Genomic DNA, 15,681 nt, shown 5'->3' with positions numbered 1-15,681 from the left:
GGTTCAGAAATTTATGAGCAATTGGACATCTGCTATGTAAATTAGTTCTATCTTTATACCTATCCTGGGAAATACTGAAATATCATTCTTTACATTTGTTCTTCAATCAAATTTCTTTTGGGCTATTTTTAAAATGACTTATTTTAGAGGCAGGGCTATGGAGAAATATAACTTGTAGAAAATTTATACATACCTTTGCAATATAATGTTTTATATATATATATATATATATATATATATATATATATATATATATATATATTTATCAGACTTGCTTACAAGCTGTGGTCCAGATCGTCCAACAATGGTTGTCTACTAACAGAGCATCTAAGATCCAGTAGTTCTTCCGTCCACAAGGCTGGGTTTCCCAGCTGGTCTCCACTGAAATCTGTAATGGCAGTGAAGGAGTGGACTTGGGGGCTGAGAGAGCGAGCTTCTATTGCTATGTCCTTTATGTAGGCTGCCAGCAGAAGATGGAGGCCAGGGTAAAGGTGACTTCCCCCCTCAGAAGATCTCCATTTAAGACATATCTTCCCATCTCAAAAAAAGTTTGTTTTAAGAAAAAAGAATCCTTCACAGGTGTGCCCAGCTGCTTGGGTTTCAGTTAATTACAGATGGAGTCAGGTTGCCAATCAAGAATAGCTGTTATATTTTAAAGACAAGAACAACAAAAATGTTCTTGTAAGGTACGTACAAAAGGGAGCTTAATGTCCACTGACTGCTCTAAGACATTTTCCAAATCATAGCGCCATAGTGAAAAAAATTTAAAATGATGATGTTTAAATAGTCTCTTTTTTAATTAAAGAGTTTGAGGACTACAGACAGTTAAGGGGATGATGCTATGAGAGAAAGAGACAGTCTTCCCCAAAAAAGAGCACACCGATATTGATTACACCAAAGTTACAATCAAGTTTGATAAACACCAAAGTTGATTATCCAATATGGTCAGGACTGAGAACATACACAAGCCAGAGCTGAGAAGGTTGGAGTTGTGTATTTGGGAATATATGTGTGCGTATACACACGTAACAGGAAAAGAAGCCATGGAATTGAAGGGGAAGAAGGAGGCAGGCCCTGGGGGGGGGGGGGTGTGGAGGGAGGAATGGAAAGGGGGGAATGGTATGATTGTGGTCTCAAAAGAAAACTTAAAAAAGTTGAAAAAGTAGCTTGTCTTAACTGGAGAAACCAGGTATAGAAGATACTTTTAGCCTAAGGAATGCTCAACATATTTTCAACACCAATTGACTAATAGTTTGATGTGAACAAAAGGCACAGCCAAATCTAAGTTACCACAAATACCAGAATTCTTTGAAGCAGGAGAGGAATGGGTTAGAGATGCCATGGGTGTGTTGTGAGGATCAGCCCAGCTGGGAGCTCTGGGCTGAGGTGATCAGCGATTGGTGTGGAAATAGACCCATTAATACTCTCTATGAACTGCGAGTTCCACATTGACACCTTCAATTAGGCTAATGGAATTAATCAAATGATCAGTATGGATTTGAATTCCTTTTCGTGTGCAGACAATCGGGTTGCTAAGCTGACTCATTGAGAGGTGGCAGATGGAGTTTCTGTCTCCTGCGCACTATCTAATTGTCTGCTTAGTAATTGTATGGCATCACAACTAAGAATAAAGTGAGGGCTAGAGAGACAGCTCAGGGGGCAAAGATGCTTGCTGCCAAGCCTGACAACCCAAGTTTGATTACCTATAAGCCACACGGTGGAAGGAAAGGGCTGACTTTTGCAAGGTTTCCTTTGACCCTCCCAAGTGCACCACATGCCTCTCACAGGCACACACACACACACACACATACACACACACACATACACAGTGTAGGCACTATTTTAGGTTGGAAATTGTTGGGTCTCTGGTATTTCAGGAAAATGGCTGTGAATCTTAGGAAGGTGTGTGTGTTCCCTATTACCCGACTCCAGTCCTTGCGGGGTTACGGGGTCTTCTCTGCACTGTATTCTCCTGCAGTGTGAACCACCCAATGATTGGCATGCTTGTTATATCAATGCCGTGTGTAGAAGTTGTAAGCAGTTTCTGGGTCTCTACGGTACTATGGAATACTTCTTTTATAATTCTATAACTGCATTAACACAATTCATTCTGAGCGAGTGCAATAGTTTCTATTGCTAACTCTTGTGTATTGTTTCTAAAATAATAAATTTAGACTTCCTTTAGGATTGTTATTTTTTAGTAGCTATTGTGTCTAAGAACTATTATACCCTGAAAATTAATAAAAGTCAATCAACCTTAGGGAATAGTTTAGTATTGTGCTAGAGTACACTGGGTGAGTTTGCATGATTAAACTGATTTTTTTTTTAAAGAGCTAGGGAAAAAAAGGGACTTGCTGTTTTCCAATGATTAAACATAGTTTTTCTAAGCTTAATAACCTAGATATTTCCTTTAATCCTCTGAAATAAATATTTTTATTATAAAGGGTAAAATCGTACTCATATGAAGCTATTTCTACTGTAAGACTACATGGCAGATTGTGTATGCACCTGCTTGGATATATATCTTACTTTCTTTTTCATTTTTAAATGCCTATTCAAAGATGTATCTGTGCAGGTTCGTGAACAGGATGACTTTTTTCATTTCAGCAGGATAAAATGTATAGAAAATTAAAAACGCTTAAAGAAAAATCTGGTCATGAGATACAAATGAGGAGAGGAATGAAGAGCAGTGATTCTCAGCCTTCCAGCACCGAGGCCCTCTCATCCTGTTCCTCATGACGTGGTGCCCCAACTGTAAAGTTGTTGTTGTTGCAACTTCATAGCTGTAATTTTGCTGCTGTTATGAATTGTAGTCGAACATTTGATATGCATGGTACCTGATATGTAACTCCTGGAGAAGGGTCATTTCCCCAAAGGGGCCATGACCCACAGGTTGAGAACTACTGGTTAGAGTGTACAGCTAAAGTTGGGAGACTATTTTGCCTTGGCTGCATTGACCTGTTTGGGCAGGAAAAGATGGGATTAGAGAACAAACGAAGAACAGCTTGTGCTGAGAGAATGAGGTCACCTTGTACGAAATGGAGAAAATGACAGAAAAGTGTAACAATCACAGGGGAAGAAGAACAGGATGTTAAACGAAGCATTTAGATGAGCCAGCAGAGAGGCTCGCAATTACTGTCGGCGAGAGAGAATGCACACATCCTAGAAAGGGAACATTGAAGGGCTTCCTTTGGCCCACAGACTGAAGGCAGTGTAAAATCTAGTGAAAATGGAGATTCTCTGGCTAGTCAGATAGGCTGAAGCCCGCCTCTCTCTCAGAGTGTAATGTTTGATAAAAGAAAATTCACACTTTCTTTATTTTAAGGTTCCAGTAGACACCATACAGGCACGCCAGTATTTTAGAATTAAGAGGAAGACCCTACCTGTTTAGGTTTGGTGTGTGTGTGTGTGTGTGTGTGTGATGATGATGATGATGATTTAAGGTCTGGAAATAGTGACTGAATCATCTTAACTATGACAGAGAAAACAAAAGGATTATCTTGCACCTCAGATTATCCTCATGAATATGTAGGATTAATTGGAACAACATTTTAAAATAAGACAGGAAGGAGACAGATTAGAAAGTCACGAGGCCTTGATTTGATGGCCTGGGAACACAGGGTTTATTAATTTTTCTGTAATCATTAGCATTGTCCTAAATCGGATTGACATTATTGTGCAGTCAACACTTCTAAGAAATGCACAAATGCTGAAGATATGTATAAACTTTTTGTTGTTGTTGGGGGTGGGGGTGGGGGTGGTGCTGATTATTCAACCCACTCTCAGCTTTGGAGAAGGAAAGGGTTGTAAACAGAAGGCAAGTGTCCTGGCTGGAGATGAATCACGTGAGGCCAGACAGGTCTTCCTAGAACACCGAGGGGGCCTGAAAGCCTGGAAATGGATGATGTAAGGAGGCAGAAGGAAAGACAGAAGTGGCTTGACAGCGGGCTCTGAAGCACGGTGGACGTGAGGACACAGGGCAACACCATCACTTACAGTTGTCTGTACAACCCTGAGCGAGTCTCTCAGTCTCTGTGCTCTGTTTTGTACGTTCTTCTTGGATCAAAGAGAATGTGGAAGTCTAGGTGTGGATTCCAGGCAGTCCCTTAAAGGACTAGCCGCTGGGGCTGCCAGAGAACGGGATGCACACGAGGAATCACAGGACATTCATTTCAACAGAAATCAGTCCAATCACACCTGTGTTAATCAGGCTTATAAACCAAAGCAAATACATAGAGTCTACTTATAATTTTCTAATGTGCTTCTTAGAAAAGACTCCATGGGCTATATAAAATGGATGGTTTATATTAGATCTGTTGACATAGACAGAAACATCTCATTGTAAATATAGCATATGAAAAGGCTCCTCGTTGCTTCACCAATAATCATTTGGAATGGCTCTTAACTAGAGGACAGTTTTGGTTTCTTTAAGGACGCTATCTATTTGATCCCTATTGAAAGCAGGACATTTTAATTTGTAACCCTCTAAGTGGATATTCACTTTATGTCTTAATGGGAGGCCACTTAAAAGTTAAGTTTTAAAATGTTCATGCAATTAATTCTCTGGGCATGATGGTTTAACTGCCTTTATTTTTTGTAAAATTAGGCAGATGAATAATCTTGGCTGATATTCACACTTTGAAATTCTAAACTGTAGGCATTGACATGCTGTGCATTAAAAGGGGTCTTATGCAACCTTTCCACCCTAAGAATACCATACATATATTATCACCATTATAGGAAATACATTCACATTGAATTGGACAGAAATTTAACATTTTTGTTTCCTCTAGAAAACAAAAATCTAGATTCATGTCAAGTCTTCGCCCTGATTGTGATGTTTCCTTTTCCAGAAATGTGAGAGGAAATAAAAGATCTCCATCCTTGGCAAAATGTTTTCTAACTTTACAGAGAAAGAGGCTGAAACTGGTGAATCCTTCCCCACACAGAGGTGCAAAGGCAGGAGCCTAATGCAGAACGGAAGCAGTGTGGAGGGCCTCAGTGGATGTGCGGTGTGACTTCTTTACCTCAGTCTACCTTTTTAATGACTAGGATAGATATAATGGGAACCATCAGGCAATGAGCAGGCCTATCCTATGGAAAGGATTTAAAACCAGGAGGCTAGGGGATGGAGAAATGGCTCAGTGATTCGATTCTCAGCCACCACATGGTGGTTCACAAACATCTGTAATGGGATCTGATGCCCTCTTTCTGATGTGTCTGAAGACAGTCATATGAAATAAATAAATAAATCTTAAAAAAAAAAAAAACCAGGGAAGTGGGAATAGGTGGGCTGGTGAGCAGGGGAGGGGGATGGGATAGGGGGCTTTCAGAGGGGAAAGGAGGAAAGGGGTTAACATGTAAAATGTAAAACAACAAACAAACCAGAGGCTTCAGTGCTTGAGCCATCCCCCTGCCTCCCCCAGCAAGTGCCATCCCCATTCCCCTCCCCTCCCCAGCTAGCAGAATTGCAGGTTTCCATTTGGGAAACAAATCAAGGGACCCCTAAAAATGCTGTTGGAATACAGCATACCACACTGCAGTTAGTTCTCTGTGTAATTGTCTTCAGGGTGACGGAACCCACGTTGCTGCTGATTGCCCTAACATTTCTTAACCTCCTGCAGCCTAGCCTGATCCCCTAATTGGATGTATCACCAATACATCCTCACCATCACCACCATCACCTCCACAGGCCTTTGTCTTGCAGATGGAGAGTAGAGTCTTCACAAAATGCTGTGGTGGTGGTGGTGGTGGTGGTGGTGTCTCTATATTTTGCGTGCTTACCATGAAGCTTCCAGAATTTCAAATGTATGGCAATAGAATCTTAAGACAAGGTGTGTGTGTGTGTTGCGGGGGAGGGGTTGGTGATGGGCAACTACTTGTGTTCTTTTATGGAAACAAAATCTCTCAAGATAGGTAGTTTTAGAAATGCACTAGTTGGGACTGGGCATGGTGGTGCATGCCTGTAATCCCATCCATTACTCAGGAGGCAGAGGTAGGCAGTTCTTTATGAGTTCGAGGTCAGCCTGATCTACAGGACAGCCGGGGCTCTGTTACACAGAGAAAGTCTGTCTCAGAAAACAAAACAAAGAAACAAACAAGCAAATGGACAAAGAAGCATAAATTATTTGAGGACTGGGGAGATGACTCAGCTCTTAAAAGATTTCTGGTACCCACACGGCAGCTCACAACTGTCTACAACTCCAGTTCTAGGGATCCAACACCCTCGTATGGCCTCCGTGAGCAGCGGGGGCATGCTTGGTGCACAGACATACATGCAGGAGACACACCCATGCACATAACTTAAAAAAAATGTAAAAGAATTATCTATGTATGGAATTACCTGTACGGAATTACTAATTTTATAATTAAAATATTTCTCAAGTATTTAATGGTTTGTTCTGTGATCTTAGGTCCTGGTTCCATTGTGCTGCCTCTGATCGCTTTAGCAGTAATTGCTTTTAATAGGATTTAGTGGCAGTTTCAAATACAGACTTAGAAAAAGAAAAGGGGGACAAGCCCTCGGATCCACTGGTACTGCTTGGCTGGGAATTTTAAATTGAATCAAGTCATTTTTCAAGTCATATTCTGTAAGTCAGAGGAGCACCTGACTCTTGTGCTGGGCTGAATTGTGTACATGCAAATCAGGGTGAGCACAATGTGGAAATTTCTCTGGAAGAATACCACCTGGACCATTTGGCAGGATAAAGGTAATTCCCTCTGCAGTTCACAGCAAACATGATTTGTCCTCTCTGTTTTTACAACCCAGAAATCCCGATGATTAGCAGAGACCACATACAAAGGAATACAGGGTTGTCGGGTTTTTTTCCAATAACATTTAATCTTCAGGTTGGATTTGTGTCTTTCATTTGAGCCTTGTTTGTTTGTTTACATCTTTTTGAGTGTCGACAGCCAAATCAAAATAAAACGTTCACTTACTTTAAAGTTTATGTAAGTAGAAACATTGTGGAGTTTCAGTGGATGGAAGCAAATGACCACTCAGATTTCTCTAACCTTACATGGGCATTGTTAGGAGCCCTAAGAAGTTTTGAGTATGTTATAGACTTAGAAAAACCGCCATGCGGTGGTGGTGCACACTTTTAATTCCAGCACTTGGGAGGCAGAGGCAGGCGGATTTCTGAGTCCAAGGCTAGCCTGGTCTACAAAGTGAGTTCCAGGACAGCCAGGGCTACACAGAGAAACCCTGTCTCGAAAAAAACAAACAAACAAACAAACAAACAAAAAAAAAGAAAGAAAGAGAGAGAAAGAAAGAAAAAGAAAAACCCTTGAGTTTGAAAATGACTTTTGTGAAGAGGATAATTCTTAATTTTTATCTGTCCTTTTGTGTTTCATACTGTTAAAAACCAAATTACACAAGGATGATGAGGACACAGATTCAGATATCTAAATAAATGCAAGACTTGGTTTCTCGTTCCTCCTCTGCTCTGCTCTTCACAAGCCCAGCCTAGCGATTGGCTGAAACTCCGTAGACTAGACAGTGGGAGCTGTTCGGATTTCATGCTTGCGTTTGTCTTTCTGGATGAAACGCCCAGAGTGTTCAAAACTCCAATAGAGCCAGTAAAATACTTCTTTGGAACAACCTCGCTTCTTCTTTTAGTAAATCACCGGTCATTCTGGGCTTTAAAGCGCTCCACTTTCTTGCCTTTACCGAGATGGCACTGAGCAGCTCCGCTCCACATCTATGGCAGCACAGAGAGCTGAAGAGAGCCTCTGGAATGGCTGAGCTTGGGTACTCCCAGACCGACCGGAAACAGGCTTACTCTGGCTACTTAGACATGAACCCAGAGCCTCGGTCTTACAGCTGTCCAGCAAACGCTGGAGACTTGAGCCCCCCACCTCTCCGCCCCTCCCCGAGCCTGTAGGGTCATGAGCATTATAGAAGACATGTGGATGATGGGAAGAAATTTGGTTCTGAAATTTTTTTTTTAAGGCTATAAAAATGAGCTTAATCTCTTTATTGTGATTTTCCTTCTTTGGACAATAAATAAAGTAACCAAAGATCGTCACTTATTCCATGCAGTGTTTCAGATTTTTTTTTCCTGCAGAACTCATTTCTATCCACAAACTCACAATAACTTATTTCTCTTTTCAAGTCACATCACACCCCAATCTCAACCATTCAAACTGGCCTAAGATCCCGCACTAACAAAATGTTTTTTTGTTGTTTTTTTTTTGTTGTTTGTTTGTTTGTTTGTTTTTGTTTTTCTCTTCTCCACGCAGTTTATTCAGGAATGTTACTTCAGGAAACCCCCATCCTAGCCCGTTGCCCCAGTCATATATCCCAACCTGCACCAATCAGAGACCGCTATGTAGAGGCTCATGATAGGATCGAGACAATGGCCTGGGAGTGCCCTGATATGACGTCAAAGGGCGCATGTGCACTTCTCCAGTGTGTATGTGACTCTTTTTTTTTATTGATATATTTATTTACATTTCAAATGATTTCCCCTTTTCTGGACCCCCACTCCCCGAAAGTCCCATCAGTCCCCTTCCCTCCGCCTGTTTTCCCACCCAACCCTTCCCACTTCCCTGTTCTGATTTTGCTCTATACTGTGTCACTGAGTCTTTCAGAACAAGGGGCCACTCCTCCGTTGGTTCTGAAATTTTAATCTCATTTTTTTTCTATTCGTCCGTGTGACCTTGGGAAAGGTTGCTTCTGCTTTGCGCGTGTTGATTTATTTATAAGGTGGAAATAATACTTACCTTGCACAGACTGAAGGTTATAGAATTAGGATGTCTTTTCCTGAGGCAGAGCAGACAGATACTGTTTGTTGATTGGCAGTTATTTAATGTTTGTAGTTTATGAGTATTTTCCACAAGGCCCGAGTCAGAAAGGGAACAGGAGAATGACAGGAAGAAAGAGCAGAAAGAAACGACGGAGCCGGTTCTACGTGTGATAGTTTAGATCCCGCTTTGATTTTTTGTTTGAATTTATTTCCCAATTAGATAACACCTAACCATTTATATCTAATCTGCTTGATATGCAGCAAAGTGATGGCATCAATAGAAATGTTATATAACTAAGTAATTTATTATTTAATTATCATGGTAATCTTGAAAAAATGTTTTCGAATTAAAGGAATCTATAAAATGCCCATCAGGGGATTTGCCAAGAGAAATAATACAATTTTAATGTTTTAGAACGTTACTTCCTATCATCAATATATATATATATTCACTGATATATACTATCAGTGAAGTAGTTAGATTTCCCTCCAGCATTTCAAAGACAATTTTGTTTGTGTAGGTGAAATTCTACTGGTAAAACATCACTAGCTCCATTCAGTCTCTGGGCTTTCTCCAAGTACTTTATAATTGCATAAATACCATTGCTGGCTCCCACTGAAGTACGGGGATTCTGCTAAAAGAATTACCCCAGGGGCACATTTTCATAGTGTCTATTACTGCGATAAATCAGATGGCTTTTTAAGTGGTAACTATGTATAACTCTAGGCTGGGTCATCCGTAAAATAGCTGCTTTCGGCCTCAGAGATATAATTATCTTGGTCAGCAGTTTCACCAATGACCTGAGGGAGACCTGGGCACCTTATAAGTCACCCTTGTCTGTGTGCTTACTGGCATTCCTACTGGTCGTAGCTGAGTGGTTTCATGTAGATTTCCCCCCTACTGTGGCAGGAAATTAACTTTAAATTGGAAATGCTTCCAGTTGGGAGACATCTCTCCCCCATTGTCACCTCTCCTCCCCTGCCACCAAGCTAGTAGACTGAACTGTTACAACACTAACCAAACTGACAAATTTGGGGTGCTATTACCTCGCATAACAGTCCACTTCTAGGCCAGATGTCTAAACTTATTAGGGATCAATGATACAAAGTATGTCTAAGATCTCTACGTTGCTAACACCAAAGGCTATTAGGAAAAATTGGAGAAAGGGGTGAAAGATGGCTGTCCAGATGCCAAGCACCTTTTTGAATCTGCACAAGTTGTAAATGAAACAGCTGACGGCACGATTGCAGAGAGCGGTGAAAGCCGTCGGACTTTGTCCCCGGATAATGAAATTAAATGAGAAAAGTATAGGGAGGATACAAAATCACTCCCATGGGAACACAAGAGAGTTCCAGAAATATCGAAGTTTGGATTTATAGTAGAAACCACAGACCCTAGCATTGGTTACTAGGCATCGTGGTTGGAAAGGGCGAGAATGCCTTGCGGCGGGACTTGAAGTGAAAGAGAGAATGGATGATGCTTCAGAGTGCGTACCATAGATACGGACGTGGAACTCTGCGAATTTTCATCTAGGACAGAAGCTCTGCAATCCGAGGCCAGAGAAGGAGCACCCCATAGCCTCCCTTCCCTGCTCATCGGTGTCAAAGAACCTTCTTGAGAGACCCTTCAGTAAACCTCTCTGCTGGCAGTAGCTTTGGGGTAGACAGAAGCACTGCGTTTTTATAACCACCAGTTCTGAAGGCTATTAGTTAAAAAAAAGAAAAAAAGAAAAAAAAAAGAAACTGGTTGTGGTTTTAATGCAGTAACAGAGACAAAGGTCTCTCTGGTGGGAACTATGGCCGATTTACAGAAAGAAGTGGAGAGAGCTCATATTTCAGAGCTGTAGCTCATATTTGTGACCTCTGAGAAGAGGAATGAGACCAAACTGGGCATGAGCAAGGAGGTTGAACTAGAGTCAGGTGTATGGTCCGGGCACCCAGGATCACTCCGTGTCCATACCTCTGCAATCCTTCTCCCATCATGTCGATGGCCTGGAGTCACTTGCAATCACTGCTCTCTTTCAAAACCCCAGTTACATTTGCTGGAAGCTCGGCAGCTTCTAGAACATTTCCTGTGCAGACACCTGCACTGGCAGGGTAATCATTGGGTATTGGGCCGTCCAGCTGGTAGGCGTACAGGCTCAGCTGCCAGGAGCGGTCTGCGACGGACTGCTATGCTTACCCGGTCCATAGACCTCGAGGTGGAAAACGCTGGCAAGAATCCAGCCCATCGGGAATCAATTGTGAGCCAAGGTCAGAAGAGCAGAGGCCTGCCCCCAACACTGCATAGACTACAAACCAAAGAGTCTGGGGTAAAAACAAAATGTCTTCATCCCTAGCTCCTTAAATAAGAAGGTATACTGACTATCTCCTTGTCCAAGCCAGTGGCTGGATCCTAGTAATTATTTCAGTGAGTATGATCTTGGCTAGGCAAAAGAAAATACTTTCAGAGCCAAAGACCTTGGCACTCTGTTGTAAGATTCTGAAATTCAAAGTGACCCCTTTCTAGGGGTTGTAGCAAAGAAGAAAGAAAAAGATCATTATGAGGAAGCAGAGAGAGAGAGAGAGAGAGAGAAAGAGAGAAAGAGACAGACAGCGACAGAGACAGAGAAACAGAGACAGAGATACAGATAGAAACAGAGGAGAGGCAGAGAGACAGAGAGAGACAGAGACAGGGAGACAGAGACACAGAGACACAGAGGCAGAGAGACACAGAGACACACCGAGAGAGAGAGAGACAGAGACAGAGAGAGACAGAGATTGCCTTTTCAAATCACGAGCAAAACATAAGAGATCTCGATGCTTGGCAGCAATGCCTCCAGGCAGGCCAAACTCAGCTAATCTGTTTCCAAAGCCGACTGAAGGACACTCCTCTAGGCAGACTCACCCCAGGACATATAACTTGATTGTATAGCACCTCATCCTGGAGAAAATCAGTCAGTTATGCCAGGGAACAGGACCTGGCAGGCAGAGTCCAGAATGGCTCTACGTTCCCTCACCACTAGAAAGTAACCCTTTGTACCCAACACACAACTCCCAGCGAACAACATGCAGCAAGACCTCCGGGGGATGACTCCCCGGTACACATGCAGGGGAGACATCTGCAGTAATCCTTAGCAACAAGTTCATACCCCCATGTTCTATGGAGCAGAGAAACCAGAACTCTAAGGAATCACATATTTTGAAGGAGAACCTTGTTATATATCAGCTGGGACTTCGACCACTTAGGATTGCTAATACTTTATGTGTGATTTCCTGAATCCTGGCATGGTCCTGCGAGAACCGATAACTTAATGAAGTTTCCTTCCCTGGCAGCCTTGAGGGGTGAAAGTCGGGGTCTGTTTTATTTGATTTCAGGTCAATAAGAAGCAAGATGTTTCTTACCACTTGAGTTTGAGTTCTATATTCGGCATGCCTAAATTAGAGAGTTATAGTTCCTCTTGGGAAATAAACCTACAAAATGCAACCTTCAAAATAACAATGGATTTGTTCCTCACTATGTCCATGAAAGTGGCTGTCATTTGCTCCGTGTGAAGGAACATCAGAATACAATCTGAACCTTGACTTTAATCCTGTGCACTTTGGTCAACAAGACCCCCTGACAAGGGGTTATAGCACTCACCACGTGAAATCCCAGTCATCCAGAATTAGTCATTTCTACTGGTTTGACATTTCCAACTGGCCATGTAAACAGATTTCTTGTGACTAGTTTATCCTACCGTATTTTTAACACGAGAAGCAACAATATCTGAGATGGTGTGGCTGTCACATTAACAGATCCTCCGGCCTGCTTCTGAGTGTTTGCAACACAGATGTTTATTTTGATAAGTCACCAGCGCATCATTTAATAACAGCAAAGGGTGGTCTATGAATATTATGTAGTCTGAATTTGACATGGTAAGATTCATTATGGCTGAAATTGAGAATTAACTTTGTGACTCATTGAGGGAAATAAAAATGAAAGAAGTCAGAGTCAGAAACATGCAAAAACAACTAAGGAAAATTAAATTAGCTGCGTTGACATTTAAACTAAAATAAATATGATGTTTTCAAAAGCTTTTCCTTGTAAATAGAAGTTCAGGGAAGCAAGCACTTTAACATACATACTACCTATAACTCTTCCAGGAAAGTGCTAGAAGAAACATCATCATAGTAAACAACAACAACAACAACAAAAACAATCAAACACATTGTAAAATGGAGAGAATTTTGATGTATTAATTGTGCTATTGATTCTAGTACCTTTTCCTCTAAGGAATTTAAAGCATGTGAAAATGGATTCTCTTCCACATACTCCATTTTCTAGAATTATGAAAAGCCTCCCAAAATCACAAACAAGAAAACTTTGACACAAAGTTTAAATGATTGTGTAATTCCACAGCCACAAATGCTCCGATGACTTCAAGATTTTCTTTCACCATGGAATGTCTTCTTCTTATTCTCCATGTCTTAGAACATTTCTTACACTTTTATATCAAACTAGAATATTGGGGTTTTTTCATGACCATGCCCCCTTCTTCAGGCAAAAAAGAATGGAACCACCCTCTCATTCTAAAGTTTCAGCATCCCATCCTTAGAATTCTGAATATTCTCCTTAACCTCTGTCTATGGTTTAACAGGCCATGGTGCAAGCTAAACCGGAAGTGCTCGACACAGAAGCGGCAGCAGGCGTAACTCTTCAATTTCCATATTGCCCAACTCTTCAAAGGTCATGTTATTAATGGCTGGGCTAAACTTCAAAAATGTGGGAGGACTTTGTGCAACATTGTGACAAATGAACACTTTAATTTGCAGCTAAAAATTTTTTTCAAGACAGGCACACAAGAGGAGGGGGAAGTGATGTTAGAAAGTTCAGCCCCCAACGAAATTCTATTCCCTCCACATGTTTCTTTCAACTACCGCCTTCTCTAGGTGCTACCGTGTGCCCAGGTGACTCAAGATGTATGGACCTGATTCAGAAGAAAAAGAAACTCAATAAAGAGCAAGTCAGAGACACATGGCTATGGAGAAAACAGGCCTGTCCTCCTTTAACAAAAGGAGGGATGAGCAGAGCCTTCTGGAGTTAAGTAAGAATAGGTGTCCATCGCAAATGGTTGTAGCCTGATGCTTCCTGATCTCAACCTGAAACTTGAACCTAAAGGGGTCAAACAGTGTTGACTTATGTGCCCTGGTTAGGCAGAAAGTCAGGCTTTGAAAAGTGTCCCCAAAAGACAATGACCAAGAGAAAAGGAAGCTTATCTTTCTTGCAGAAGTAGTTTTTTTTTTAATTCAATATATTCTTTATTTACATTTCAAATGATATCCCCTTTCTTGGATTCCTCCTTCCTGAAAGTCCCATAAGCCTTCTTCCCTCCCCCTGTTCCCCAATCACTTTTCCTCCCCTATCCTGGTACTCCCCTACACTGCTACACTGAGCCTTTCCAGGACCAGGGGCCTCTCCTACCTTCTTCTTAGGCATCATTTGATATGTGAATTGTGTCTTGGGTATTCTGAGCTTCTGGACTAATATCCACTTATCAGTGACTGCATTCCATGTGTGTTCTTTTGTGATTGGGTCACCTCACTCGGGATGACATTCTCTAGTTCCACCCATTTGCCTAAGAATTTCATGAATTCATTGTTTTTAATAGCTGCGTAGTATTCTATTGTGTAAATATACCACATTTTCTATATCCATTCCTCCATTAAGGGATATCTGGGTTCTTGCCAACTGGTTTGTTTGGTTTGTGGGTGTCCCTGCTTTATGTAGCCATTCAGACACTAATTTCTTCCATATATATGATATGATATATATCATACAGTTTATATACATATATATCATGTATGTTAAACAGGATGAAAAACCTATTTTTACAAATGCATTTTTGTTGTAATATATCTATGCCTGCTTGTCATCTTCAACTATTTGCACACCAAAGGTGGGGACTGGGAGGTCACAACGCTGTTGTGATCATCACAGGAAGTGCTTGCATTGGACTTTCTAAGCAGCAGAGGCTGGGTGTAGAGCACACCGAAACTCACAGTGGTGAATAGAAAAGATCATAGCATCAGCATTTCAAACCCCGCCTCATCTGTCCACTGGCACACTAGCTCCTACACGTTCCTCTGCCACAGCCGACTTCTGAGTTTTCATGTAGTTGAAAATGCCAGAGATGTGCTGTTGGCTGCACAGGCAGGAGGCCATGCTCGGCCGTGATGAAACAAAAGCCCAAGGATTGTGAGGGCAGCATGCTCCAGGGCCTTACGCATTTGTTTCTCTGTCTGCTTCAACTTTGAACATTCGTGTCATGTCATAGGCAAATGGTCACCTTTTATTGAACATAAAAAATGTCTACCCTTGCTACACGTTAGACAAACATATCCTAGTATTGACTGTTGGAACCATGGAGTAGTTTTCTAGGAGAGGGCACCTTTAACGGCTTTCATGAAGATTGAGACAACCTAAATATAGGCCTTCACACTAAATCTCTCTCTCTCTCTCTCTCTCTCTCTCCTTCCCTCCCTCCTTCCTCTCTCTCTTGTTTCTCTGTCTCTGTCTTTGTCTGTGTCTGTCTCCCTCTCTGTGTTTGTCTGTCTGTCTGTCTCTCCCTCCATCCCTCCCTCCTTTCCTCCCCTCTCTCTTGTCTCTCTGTCTGTCTTACTCTTTGTCTGTGTCTGTCTCCCTCTCTGTCTATGTCTGTCTGTCTCTCTCTCTCCATCTCCCTCTCCCCCCCTCTCTCTCTCTCAAACACACACACATACAATGACAAAAGAAAGTAGACTACACACACAGTTTGAAAGCTTATTTACAAAGTGTTGATGGCACACAAAATACACCTGAGGCCTCCAACAAGGTTCCATATCAAAAGGAAAAGGAACAGTATGTATTTAACAAATAGTCACAATTTCCAAAGGAGATTTTGCAGCCCATTTACTCCACTATTGTGTAAGACTA

The sequence above is a fragment of the Apodemus sylvaticus genome, chromosome 9 (genome assembly GCF_947179515.1).
Source record: "Apodemus sylvaticus chromosome 9, mApoSyl1.1, whole genome shotgun sequence".
NCBI classification, from domain to species: Eukaryota; Metazoa; Chordata; class Mammalia; order Rodentia; family Muridae; genus Apodemus; species Apodemus sylvaticus.
Note: the sequence above shows the minus strand (reverse complement) of the source record.